Source organism: Strix uralensis, chromosome 7 (genome assembly GCF_047716275.1).
Source record: "Strix uralensis isolate ZFMK-TIS-50842 chromosome 7, bStrUra1, whole genome shotgun sequence".
Taxonomy (NCBI): domain Eukaryota; kingdom Metazoa; phylum Chordata; class Aves; order Strigiformes; family Strigidae; genus Strix; species Strix uralensis.
Genome location: NC_133978.1, coordinates 18,409,734 through 18,423,518, shown reverse-complemented (window position 1 = coordinate 18,423,518; position 13,785 = coordinate 18,409,734). Strand labels below are relative to the sequence as shown.

Here is a 13,785-nt window from a genome sequence, read left to right as displayed (position 1 = left end):
TCATTTCTAGGATGTCTGAAAGTTCTCTGTACCTTCGGTGGGGCTGCTTGCGTGTAAGCGAGTGACAATCCAGAGGATGACTCACTGGATGCAAGTTAAGCACCCAGCTCCTGTCGAAACACAATAAGAGTTGATTAACTCCCAGCTGAGCTTTTGAAAATATCCAACTTTGCTCTTAGGCCACCTTTCAGCTGAAAATAATGCATAGAGAATGCTACTGGTTGAAGTGGAGCAGAATATTCATCTTGGTTCTTAGCTCAGGCAGCATGATATCTCACTTATCAGCAATAAACTGCATTTAAATAAATAAATAAATAAATAAATAGATCATAGATAGATAGATAGATAGATAGATAGATAGATAGATAGATAGATAGATAGATAGATAGATAAATCTGGCAGCCCAGAATTAAGAGGGTGGGTGAAATACTGTGAGGAGCAAGAGAGACAGCAGTGGATGTTATGGAAAGACACAGGGTCTGATTATCCAGGCGTTGAGAGGGATGGGGAAAAAAAAAAGAGGGGATGTTCTGCAGCTTAATTAATGGAAAGAGGCTTGTGCATCTGACAGCAGCCCCTCTGCAAGGTGAATTCTTTCATAAAGAGCCTCATTCATGAGTTGCCAAGACATCCACAACCTATTCTTGAATTCACACAAAAATTAAAAGAAAAACAACTGACTGGCTAATTTAGCGACTTGCAGGATGCAGCTGGTGCTACTGTTTTCACAAAAAAAAAAAAAAAAAAAAAGGCCTTTTCCCTTCCACCTCCTAACCATTCCAGTCTTCCTCCCCACCCCCAGCTATTTTGTATCCTGCTGCACCAGTGAGGAGTGTGACAACTCCTGACTTAGCTGGCACTGTGGGATATCGAATAACAAAGGGGAATAATATCAGGATAACAGGGGGGTTCTGGCCAGTGCTAAGGAAACAATTCTGACAATCTCACTGCTTGCCCAGGTCCTGCCATCATCTGAGAGGTAGAACTTCCCTCTCTTTTTTTCTTTTTTTTCTTTTTCTTTTTTTTTTTTTTTTTTTTTTTAATGAAATAAACAAAGGGCTTCATTATGCTGGATAATGCAACTCCTTCTCTGGCATCTTGATAAATAACCAGCTACCTATCCTATGTACCACTGAGGAGACAGTTTGTGTAGTTCAACCTGATGAAGAAGATACTTTATGTTTCCAGCACTGATACATTATTACCTTAGCTCTTTCTAGCTGCTACTCCACATTCTCATATTACCTGACACAGAAAAGCAAGTCTCTCCTGCCCCCCCAAATCCTTTTCACTCAGATTTTCCTTCCCAAATGATATTTGATACAAAATCCTACTGTGCATGACAGTAATTTAACAACCAGAGTTAGTCAGGTTGGGAGCCCTAACACCAGCAGGCCACTGGCTATTTTTAAAGCAGCATTGAGGAAATCTAAAGGTTTCTGAAAGGTATTTGAAATGATGTGGTATATTGGCACCTGACTCTGACAGGCCTCCCAGTCTAGCTAACAGAGGTAGAGTTGCTCTAGTACCGACAGCTATGGGAAGTGACTGAAATAAATTGTTTGTGCAGTCAGAGCTTTATTTAGCAAGGGAACCTCACTACTGATGCTGCCAATAAAGAAAGTAAAGAAAACATCATACGGACCTAACTAAAGCTCCAGCTGGAGATAGCAGTTTGGTCCTTGAGACCAGCCAAACTCCACTTGGTTCAAGCTGCAAAAGGAAAAGACTAGAGTGGAGCTTGCTCAATTTTCAAACAATACAGAGCAGACCTAAGGTTCTTCTAAGCCTGGGCACAGCAAATTCAGGGCTGGTTTGTCACATGGGTTATTTCCCAAACTCCCATCCTTTATGAGAAGGTGGGTGTGCCGGGAGATGCTGAGCAGAAGTTGAAAGAGGAAGTGCTCCAACCAGCTCTACATTAGGCAAAGGTTTTCACTGTTCGTGGAGTCTGAATTGTGGGTGTGCCTTTCAGTCATACTTCTCATTGCTCTGGCTGCTTGTCTAGTGCTGGTGAACACCACAGGTTGGACAGCATCAGAATAGTCTTCAAATTATGTGGCTGATAACAGCCTCTCTGGTCATTCCAATTTCTTCAGCTTATTAATAGGCTTTTTAAAAATACAGTGGAAACTGGATGAGAATGGGATTAACAAAAATATGGTCAAGCTCTCTCCTCCTGCTTTTGCTTCATGTTTCTTGGCAATGTTTGACCAATAAAAGACTGCCAACAACGTCAAGTCTGGAAATTTTCCCCTGGCTAAAACTGAACTAGAATGTAGTACACCCACATCACAGTTGGAAGTTGTGAGGATTCATTCAGTTACATTAAGGACTGTCAGGATCCTTTAGAGGCTCAAAGTAACCTTATTTAGCAAAACTGCCTTGCAGTCTCTTTTATTGGCTTCTAAGTACTGAGGATGGCCTTCTTTTCATCTGAAGGGCTCAGCAAGTGTGATGCCAGGCTTTTTGGAGAGGCTTTTTTCCCCCTCTCTCTCTTCTTGACCAGTTGGATCTGGAGAAAGTTATAAAAGTAATGTTCATTAAAACAGAGAGCAAGAGAGTATTCCAGCAGTTTGGAGAGCACAAAAAGCTGTTGGGAAGCTGTGAAAGGGATTTTGTGTGAACTCTAAAATGAATCCCCCCTCTCATAAAATGACAACCCAATATCCCCAAAGGGAACAGCAGGAGGGAAATCTAAACCTGTGGACAAAGTCAACCGATAGTGATTGGAGAGTTAATTACTTAAAAGCTCACAAAGACAAGCTGAGGTGTTAAAATGGCTCCTGCAAACCCCAGCACCCTCCCCTTTCACCTAGACTAACTAATCGCAGCAGGACATAGCTAGAAGGACCTGAGCAGCCCCTGACTATGGCAGCTTTCCCTAGCTCTGAGCAAACTGTTCTTTATTCATTCTCAATTCCATCCTTCATCTCATCAGCTGCCCTCACAAAGTATTACCGTAAATGCATATAAAAACACAAAGCTGCATCAAGTTCAGTGATGCCGGTTGACATAGAGTCCTGTAATATCCCAGGCCTTCCTCTTGGGATTAGCCTAGAACACACTACTCTTGCACACAGCGGCAAAATGCTTCCTATCGTATCAGTGCATTTTACACAGCAAAAGGAAAAACTTAAATCCAGTATAGCTATAACTAACAATTTACTGTGGAGCCTAGGTGCTAATCCTTTTTTCTCCAGCAAATTTGAGTCACACTTTCTATTAAGATTCCATTTGTGAGGTTTAACACAAGATTAGCAGGTGTTTCTATGTAAAGTGTTGAGAGTTTAAATATATCAGTAAGGTGTTTCAGATGATGATTAGCTATTGTGATAAAAAAGCCTACTGACCCATTGGACTTGTAACAATTGATCAACATTTATTAAAACATCTATTAATCACTTACTAATCCTTTATCATGTGTGTATAAACAGAACCTCCGTATGCAGTATTGTGAGATACTGTGTATATGAAAGACAGTCTTATAGGACACCATCATGTATAAGAGCCACCTGGGTTTTTTTAGCCTTTTCTTTTGCACACATTAATTCTATTAATCCTGTTGCCTCTTTAAGATGTATAACAGCTAATGCGGCAAAAAAGACATGCTTCTGCTAAGTTTTCAAATATGTGTTAACAGGGCACTACTTTCTTCATGACTAGCACAGCTACTCCATAACTGGATCTCCTGTGACTAGAGCAGGGCCCTTGGAACTCAGGTGGCCAGAGTTTTCTTTGAACTGGCATCCTCTTCTAACCACTTTGCTCTATGCGTTGTCTCTCTGGTTGGAGAACGGGAAAAATAATATACATTCACCTAACAGAGCTCTTATAGGAACTAATTAATTAAGGATTGTAAAGTACTTTGATATAGCAACGTGGTATATTTGCTGGAGTAGAATGGAACATGTGGGATTTATTATAAAAAGTCACTGTCTCCATCCCTGTGGGATGACAGCTGATCTACCACAAACACTTACTTCCAAATTACAGTATTACGCCAATTACAACTCCTGAGTTGAGACTGTTATAGCATTTACCTTATAATCTGTTAGTTTCAGGAATTAAAACAGCCCCCAGATCAGTAAGATGGCAGCAGGAGACTACTTTATACTATTATTCAATTTTATTAAATGCAATAGATGAGACAGCAAATGATCAGAAAATATCCTCACAGATTATTCACTTTGTGTGTATCTGTGTGTGTATAAATACATGCATGTATATATTAATATAATCTATATTAGTATTTATTAATAGTGCTTAAATTGGGCAGTGACTCTCTGTTGTGTGCAGCAATGCATCTCCTCATACATAAACCAAGAAACGTTCTGTTTGTATTCACAGGGGTAGACTTAGTTACATGGATTAATCTTTCTGATTAAATTTCAATATAAAAGGCTGTAAAAAGAAATCTCATAGGTGAGAAAAGAAAAGGCTGTTTTAATCCAGAAAGAATATGAGGTTGAAGGTTAGGGTTACAGGGAAGCTCCTGAACCCATAGCAGGTGAGCTAAGCGGAGGAGGTGGTACAAGTAAAGCATACGTGCGTTCAGCTCATCGGCAGGGACACGCTCAGGATGGCTGTAGGGGCTGGGGAGAAACTCACGGCACTCTTAGAATGACTTCTCTCCCCAAGGTCACTTCTTTCAACAGCATATGCCAGGGGAGGCAATTTCCAGGTGACTGTAGTCATATGTGTGGTTATGTATGGTAATAATAGAAGGAACATCCTGGCTTTGTTGAAGTCATAGGCGGTTTTGCCAGAGTTTGATGGGGGTCAAGACTTCACTCTCTAGCAGCTCCAAAGATAAACAGGGATCTGTCACCATACCAACATGGACAACTATATAATTGTTTCTAAATATGTAACAGCCCTACTAGTTCCAATGGAACTGCACCAGTGATTAAAGCCCTCACAGGGAAATTCTTATGGCAGTAATTTCATGCACAAGAATTTTCTCACTGATTTCAAATGAATGTTCAAACTCTAATTTAGTGTTCTTTTTTGTATACTGATGAATTTGGGTTTCATTTAAGCAGTAGTCTCCAGCTTGTCTTACAGCACTCTATACATATAGCATTTTTAAGATTTTTGATTTGTGAGAACTGAATTTAACTCAGACCATGCTCAGACCTTAACTTCTTGTTTTCTCTCACTTGTGATCCAAAAATAGCAACTGTACATGCATTTTTAGAATAATCCTAAGGACTTTTAGTGAGAAGGATACCCTTACTACATACACTACAATATAAATGTGCAATCAAATATATTTTTCCACGGGGGGGGGGGGGAAATATCCTTTAAATAAGGATATTTAAATTATAATTAAAGCAAGGAAATTAATGGAACAGAGTGAACTGGGCCATAGTACTTCTTTCTAAAAGCAGATGAGAGGGAGTAGTTTTGATTTTAGATACTTTTTTTAATACCAGGGATGTCTTTTTAGCAGACGGAATGGGTGTATTCAATGTGTAGGTGTCTAGGCACCTGTTACTGCTCAGGGGCATTAACTGTTGTACTTCATCAGTTTTGCAGTGGCTATGGGAGAGTAAATCCCCCAAAGTCTGACAGTAGAAGACATGCTAAAGTGTGAATTTTATTGCTTACACTAACTTACTTGAAGGGCTTATAACTTTTCCATGGATATTTTTACTGTAAGGTTTTTTTAATACAATAAAACAAAAACATTTCTGATCTAGATCACAAACCAAAACGCACACAACATATTAGACATTCTCAATTAGATTCAAAGTGTTTCAGGTACTTATGGCTTGTCTGTGTAACACACACGGTCTCAAATTGAACTGCCCTAAATTCATGATGCAATTCTTTTGAAGTCATTATTTTGGGAAATAGTATAATTGACAGTAATAGTGGATCTAAGTTCACTGGAGGATGATTCATGTACAAAGAGGTTCATGTGCTTAACTTCACAATTTACATAGTGTTAGGTACACCTGTAAATGTCAAGATGCATAGGAATTTCTCTTCAAACAAAAGGTTCTTGAATATGTTAAAAACTGGAATACAACACCCAATGACATATTGTCCTATAAAATTTATTTTTAGTAAAAGAATTAAATTAAGAAGAAAGAATGAAAGTGTTTAAACCAGAGACTTTTATGATTTTTCTCTGTGCTATTACTTATGTCTTCAGCACACTTGTAATTTCAAAATGGCCAAACAGACTGTCAAGTTTTCTCCAGTGTTTTGTTTCCTGAACTGGGATGTGCCATGCCAAGTTTCAGTTTCAAGAGATTATTTTTCTCTTTTACCACTAACCAAGTTGTAAATTTCCCAGAAAGTAAAAAAAAAAGTTTATAATGGAAATGTTGACACAACATTCAGAATAGTATTGCAAATGTGAGGCTCTTCTACAAATTGTGCTGTAATGATTTATACTGTTTCCAACAATTTAAAAACTATTTTCAATCACAGCCAAATCCTGCATAATATATGAACCTTGAAGGATTCTCCAACAAATATTAGGTCACTACACATTTCAATTTCCCACTCTATGTTTAAAAGGCTGCATCTGGCAGTTAAAACACTAAAACCTCAGTCAACAGGTATGGTGTCATAGATACATGCTGGAATATTATTTTCACCCAGTAGCTTTCTGTAAGTAGGTCATTCAATTTTACAGTGCTCTAAAACATCACCAAAGAGCTTCCTTACACAGTATCTCCAGCAACTGACTCTGAATAAGTTGCACTAAACCTTAATGCTTAGTATTTTATTATGAAAACTTTGTTCACTTGCTGGTCTACATGCAGTACACAATCTAGGAAAGTCCTTCTTAATTTATTGTAGAAGGTTATTTTCCACCCACTACAAAAGGATATTTTTAAAAAATGTTATCTTTATCTTTTCTTCTTCAGGACCAGATATTTTTAGAAAACTTTTCAGACAGGCATCTAACACAACACGTCTCCCACAGGATGTGGGAGAGAGGATGTCTAGGAGACCTCTGAGATGGGTCACATTTCAGGTTTGGGTAGATGGCCTCGTTGGGTAGATTGTCTTGTTGGTGCTTGCTTGAGGAGATGCTCAGGCAGGTAGATTACCTTTTCCTTCCTTGCATGATACCCTATGGTATATATCCTACAGTATTTTGTCACGCCATACTTCTGCAGAAAGTGGTATTTGCTCACCATAGCTGAGAAGATTGTCACAAGTAGTATTAAAACTTCCTCATGGTGAGTGGCCTTTGGCAGCATGGCTCAAGACAGCGTGGAGAAACCGTTTACATAAGTTTTAAGCCCGTATGCATTATCACCTTGTCCTTTAAAATATATTCCTCATAACATCTTGATACATTTACAACAAACTCAATGGGAGGAGAACATCTGTAATTTGTTCACCCTCATTCCACCCCTCAGACTAATTATGGTTGCCTCAAACACAATCCTCTTCCTCCGGACCGAGGAACTGTTCAAACCCACTCGGAAGGATTTGCCAAAGACTGACTGTGGTGGTGCTTCCATCAAGACATTTTAAATCGCCCCATACTGGACGAAAAGCCTAACCCAAACCCCCGAGGACGGCGTGAGGGCCCCCCGGGAGGCGGCGGTGACCACTTCCCCTCAGGCCGCCTTCCCGCCCAAGGCGCCCCGCAACGGCCACCCGCGCGCCCCGTCCCTCAAGCCCCCCACCGCCGCCGCGCTCGCGGCCTGCCGCCGCGGGGACGCGCCTCCCCCCAAACTTTATTGCCTTTCCCCCCTTCTCTCCTTTTTTTCTTTTTTTTTTTTTTTTTTTTTTTTTTTGAGGGAAAAAGGTGGGGGGAGCTCAATTTCCCACTTGCCAACAGCAGATAAAAAAGTGGGGAGGGACCTCTTCTGTCACAGCCTATGTAGATTAACCTTTCAATTAGCTGTTATCAGGTCCTGTGTCTTAGCACCAGTCCTCGCAATCTGCGTCCGCTCGGCATCGGGAAGGCTGGAGGTCTGGGGTGGGTTTCTGTTTTAATTTCTAAATTAATGATAATTGTTCGTGTGGTTCCCCTCCCCCGCCTCTCCCCCGCCGTGAGCTGAACGCTTGTGTCTGATCTGCCCGTCCACCTTTTAGTGTTTTGGAGTGAGAAGAGGAGCCCCGCGGAGGAGGAGGAGGAGGGGAGACAAGGTATTCTCTCTGTATTCATCTTCTTTTTTCCCCTCTTGCGAAGGGGCTTAGAGAAGGTAACTGGTGCAATCAATCCGCTGGCTGGGGATTCCCTCCACCCCCTCCCCGGCTCGTCTGGCTCTCCTGGCTGGGTCTCTTCAGTGTGTATGTGTTTGGGGAAGGGGGTGGGGGGAGGTTGTGTTGTTGTTGTGTTCCTGGCTCTGGTTGCAGCCAGGAGAGAGAGCGAGCGAGCGAGAGAGCGAGCGAGAGACAGAGAAGGAGCGAGCGAGCGAGAGAGAGAGAGGAGCCGCGATCGCGTTTCAGGGGCAGCACATTCCGCAGGAACCGCTGCTGCAGAAACACACACAGGCAGAGAAAGGAGGTCATTGCAAGCAAAGGGGGGAAAACCTGCATCGGAGGTTAGATTCCCAGGAGTTTATGTGGGGGATAATAGGGAGCATGCGATGGGTTTTGTTTTGCGTTGGGTGACAGGCTGCAATTTGCCATAATAACCCCCTTTCCCTCCCCTCTCTCAGTGCAGGGGGCTTGTCACTAGCCTGGGTACTTTTTTTTTCTTTTGCATTGGAGGCTGATGCACGTGTTTGCAGACACTTGTGCTCGGTAAATGCATTGCAATGCTCTGCGTTTTGCAGGGGAGGGGGAGCAGCAGCAGGAGGTGATGGCTGGGTTGGATGGGGTGGGGAGAGGGGGAATGGAGCGGCGGAGGGAGGCAGGGGATGGCTGAGGTTTTTGTGTTGCATGCTCCCACCCTGTCTTTCTGAAGCGGCAATTGTTCCTTCGCAGACGGGGTGGCAGAGAAGTCCCTGTGCTTCGCATGGCGAAACTTGCAGGGACCTGCATGTGGCTGGAGAGCTGGGAGTCATTGTCGCCGTCCCCGTTCCCACCCCCTCCTCCCCTCCCTTCGCGGTGCGGGGTGTGTATGTGCGCGATAAGCGGCTGCCAGTGCCAGGCACCTCGGGAGGGCTCTGCTGGGAGCATGCTCTTCCATCTCGCCCGCCCGGGCTAGTGGCAGGATCCGAGGCACGCGCGTGACGCTCAGGATTTAAGGCTGCTTATTAGTGTGTGTCGCGCGCCCGCCCGCCCTGCCGGGCTGGTTCAGGCGGCCGCCGCCGGTGCTCTTGCTAGCGATCACCCTCTCGAACAAACTTCAGGAGCGGGTGGGGCGGTGGCGGGTGGGGGAGGGTAGCGAGGCCGGAGGGACCAGACGGACGGCAGCGGTAGCCAACGGGAGGGCGGGCTTGTTAGAACTCTCGCCTCCGCTTGCGGCAGGTGACCAATCGCTAGCGTTCGAGGCCCAGCAATGAGGCGGGCCGGGCTGTGGCGGGCGGGTGGGCGGGCCCGGCGGGTGTGTGGCGGCGGCGGCGGCCAATGGCAGCCTCTGGTCCCGCCCATTCTAGCAGGTAGGCGGAGTTGAGCGTGAGGGAAGGGGCGTGCCTCGTGATTGACACGCCACGCCTTCCAATGGGAGAGACAGGCTGGTTGCTGGGCGGAACAGGGCTGATGTGGGCGGTTGATGGACACGGGCCCGCGGCCTGTGAGCGTGGAGCGGCGTGCGCAGGACGGCCCAATGGCGGGCGCAGGTGGGCGGGGCGCGAGGGTAGGTAAGGTTTTAATGAGACTCCATTGGGCTGTAATCAGTGTCATGTCGGATTCACGTTAAGTACAACAGGGCGAAACAAAATGGCGGCGTAGGTGAGGCGAGCCGAGCCGCGGCGGTAGGGGGAGTCGCGGCGGCCGCCGGCAGGGGGGCAGCGCGGCAGGGGGGCAGCCGCCTCGGCGCAGTCTGGCAGCGGGAGCAGGGGAAGAGCCGGCAGCAGGGGGAGCCGCTGCGGCGCCTGGAGGAGGCTCCTCCCCCCGCGGCCCCGGTCCCGCGGAGGTGAGTGGTACCGGGGAGGGGGGGCCCTCTCAGCCTGCCTCCGGCGGGCGCGGCGGGGCGGCCGGCGCGGCCGCTGCCCCCGCCACCGCCCGCGCGTCGCCCCCGTGGGATGGGTGCAGGTGCACGCCGTCGCCGTCCTCTCCCGGCTGCCCTGTCTTGCGGGGTCGCCGTGCCCCGGGGAGCAGAGCCTGCGGGCTTGGGGTTTCTGCCTTTGAAATGAAAAATCCTGGAGTAAGGCTTGGAGGGTCCAGAAGCCAGCCCCGGCTCGGCCCCTGTCAAATACAACAATGCCTTGGCGTTAGGCACTAAGGCGTTGCAAATCTTCATGGCTTGGGTATACTGCAAAAATTTTCAGTAAGTTGGGGAGGGGAATATTCAAGCCTCTGAAGCCACGTTTCAGAAGTGATGTTTGCACCGTATTTTCTTTGCCCAGACCTCACCTTTAGCATTCTGTCACTGAGCATTGAAAATAACCTGCTCTGCAAAAAGCAAACGGATACCCCTTCTGTTGAAAAAGCACTATCCCAAGAAGAAATGTTTTCAGTGAAACCCTCTTCCCAGGTTAACTGCTGGCATTGAGTATTACCTTCCCAGTGTTCACTAGTACCATATTTTAAAGTGCTCGGAACTTCCACGGAAGAGGGTGGGAAGGGTGAATTTGGTGATTTTGCTGGTGTCATGTCGTGGTGATGCTGTTTCCTCTGGTGGTGCTTGCTGCTGTCATGTTGTGAACTGCTTTTTAGCATATGATCTGAAACTAGCTTGTGGGGTATTGCGGAGTGCAAGCAAATCAGTTTGATTCACATGTACCTCTTTTGCTCCCCATACCAAGTCTTTTGGTGTAGTTTTGAAGTTACTGTAATGTCTCTTCATCTGTCTGTTTAAGCATGTGCAAGTGTCATTGCCCATCCTTGTTATAATTGAAAACTGTATGTTGTATAAAGAATAATACAGTAGCTGGGTTCATGTTCTGAGTAATTTTAAGAGTGTCATGTGTGCTGGGAGTCCTTGCCAGATTTGCTTTCTCTGTCTCTTTGTATTTTGCAATGGGGAAACAAGTATCTTGCCTCTCTTGCTTCATTAATTGAGATGGGGGTGGAATACAGAGGTGAATAGTGACAGAATTCTAAGTAATAGCTTGGGGGAAAGAAAAATGGCAAAAAGCTTCCTGAATGCAATGGCAGTCTTCTCTTCTTCCTCCTCCTCTGCTGCAATCCTTACCTGACCCTGATGCTGCAGCAGAGAGCTGGCCTGCTGCTGCTTCTCCTGAGTGTGTGCAGAGCAGGTAGGAGGGAGTAGAATGAAACTGCTTCACAGGTCACTGGCAGGTTGCACAAGTTGCTGTCATCCTCGCCCCCCCCTTTTTCTATTTATTTTTTTGGTAGCTGTGTTAACCTCAGTTTTTAAAAGTTTAACGGCATTTATACTTAAGACAGCGAAAGCGAATTTTTCATTAATTTCTCCAAACAAGACTTAAGGTTCTATTTTGTGAAATGCTTTTGGATACTTGTGTATAACTTCTGGTTTTGTTTCTTGGGGGTGGGGGGGGGAAGCGTAGCTAATTTTTCTTCTTCTGGCTACACAGCCTGTTTTCACAATCTGGATCACTTGGAAATAATTCCAGATACTAGTTCGGTCTAAAAGAGACCTTATTACAGGATTATAGGATTACTGATGACACCTAAGACTGACATGTTCAGTCAGTGTATTCTTTAATTAGAATCAGCTGTACAGTATGTGTGTGCTTTATAAAGGACATATTTGCATTTATTCTAAATCCCAAGCTGCAATTTTGCAACTTCTTTGTATTTATCTGATAATTTATGACTTAGGTAAAGGGACAAGCCTTGACTAGAGATGGCTTTTCATGTCTTAAAAATAATATATTGTACGTAACTCTCTGAATGCTTATGTTCTGCAGCTCTTCAGTAGCTGACTTGTTAACAGACTTGGTAATATAGTGCAATCAAACTTTCTCAAATGTTCTTATTTTCAAAATAAGATACCATAGAGTGTAGAAGATGAAATATGACATATGACATAAAAGAGCTTGCTTAATCACTGTTGCCATAAAACTTGGAAGCGGTCTTGGTGCGCTCAACAGTCTGGAAAATCTAATCTGTGATTGGATGGGTACTGTTGAGGGTTTGATTAAAAGTCACTTAATTATGAGGGGAGGAAAATTAATAAATAGACCTGAATGCCTGCTAGTAATGTATAATCACTCTTAAAAATTGGTATTACCTCAAAATCTGTTTGGTTAAGTATCACACTTTTTATATTAAATTATGTATGACCGCCTTGTTGTAGTTTTGGTGAAATTAAGTTCTGAACTTGGGAACCTGAATGTTAAACTTCTGTGTGTCCTCTTATGTTAAATCTGGAAAATTTGTTTCTAAAGCAGTTGGTTTTGTCTTTATCCAGTCACTCAGCATGTATATGGCTGTATCTCTGTATTGCCAATCTTGGATCAGTCTATCTTAACTTGATTTATGAAAGACCATTTTAACTTGCAGCTCCAGGATCACTGAGCTGAATTATATTGCTGGCAAAGATGTTTGTTATTAAGAGGTTATTCTGAATCTTATGTATGTTATATCTTGCCATACCAGTTGTGGAGGTCAGGGTGCTACACTTCAGGTATGTATGCGGTCAAAGTGGCAGCATAACAGAGACTCTAGGTTGTGGTAAAACAATTCAAAAACTGGATCAGATGAGCTTTGCATGGTTTCCTAAAGCAGGATGAACTTAGATTCTGTTGGAAGGTGTGAATTTAAGATGTCTTGATTTTCCTCTTGAAATATCCTGTTCTGAGTGTTGGAAACTATGTTTTCTGCTGATACACTCAGCTAGTGTTGATTTAGTAGGCGCTAGTATGCAGGAGGTTGTATTACACATAGGGAATTTTAAGTAAATAAGTAAAAATGTAGTTCTGAATGTATATTGCTGTGAATTCCTATACCAAGCAGCAGACTTTACATGAAGATACAGGTTTATGTTCACCTTTTGCCACAGTCACTGCCCAATAAAAATTCCTTTAACCCACAAGTTACAGCATTTATACTGAAATGTTCATTGGTGTCCAGGTGCTTGGAACAGACCTTGCACTGTGTGTTCTGGAATTTAATGGAAGTGATGTGGTTGCTTGTATGAAATTTAATACAACAGTACTGCAGTAGGTTTAAAAATGAGGCAAGTACGTCTGACTCAGCAAATGCAGTGTTTGGCATTTAATTAAGTACTGACTATCTTCATGAAGACTCAGAACAGTTTAAATAACTTCTAAACTTTTAAAAGTGGCTTTCTAGGAATCTGGGGTTTTTTATGTAGCCACAGAGATCTTCTCAATCTATAGGCAGAGCATCTAAAATAGTCTCAGTGTGTGTGTCTCCACTATGTATAGAGTTCTGCTTTGTTGTATTACTGTATTTTCAGTGTCAGAGTGGTGAGAGAATTTGTAGGATTCATAATACCATGGAAACCTTTTCCTTCCCTAAATTTGTCTGTATTTTGCAGCTACAGTGTTATTTTGGAATTATCTGAAAACAGTGAGTATAAACAATGCTGTTGGGGGAAGAATGGCTTTTGCTAGCTGGATCAAATTAAAATGTCTGTTTACAGAACAAGTTATTGTTTTATTACAAATACTTAAAATACACAGAACTTATCAAATATAACTTGCATGAGTACAGACTGGATGCAAGAAATGGGATCCAATCTGTGTAGATCAATGGGGTTCAGTATGAAAGCCAGTTAAACATTCAGGGCCTGCATTTGTATCT

At 43.7% G+C, this 13,785-nt stretch overlaps 1 protein-coding gene across 6 annotated transcripts in view; it reads left to right on the top strand.

Moving 5' to 3' along the window:
• Positions 1-7,310: 7,310 nt before the first annotated feature.
• Positions 7,311-13,785, top strand: part of KAT6B (lysine acetyltransferase 6B) — a 120,563-nt gene continuing 114,088 nt past the window's right edge. The window contains exons 1-2 of one of the 6 annotated variants that reach the window (XM_074874578.1): positions 7,311-7,957; positions 8,074-8,127. The gene's annotated coding sequence lies outside the window, so the exon portion shown is untranslated. Of the gene's footprint in view, positions 8,128-8,447; positions 8,526-9,803; positions 10,004-13,785 lie in introns of those variants that run through there. The other 5 variants (XM_074874581.1, XM_074874582.1, XM_074874585.1 and 2 more) reach the window with 5 other exon arrangements.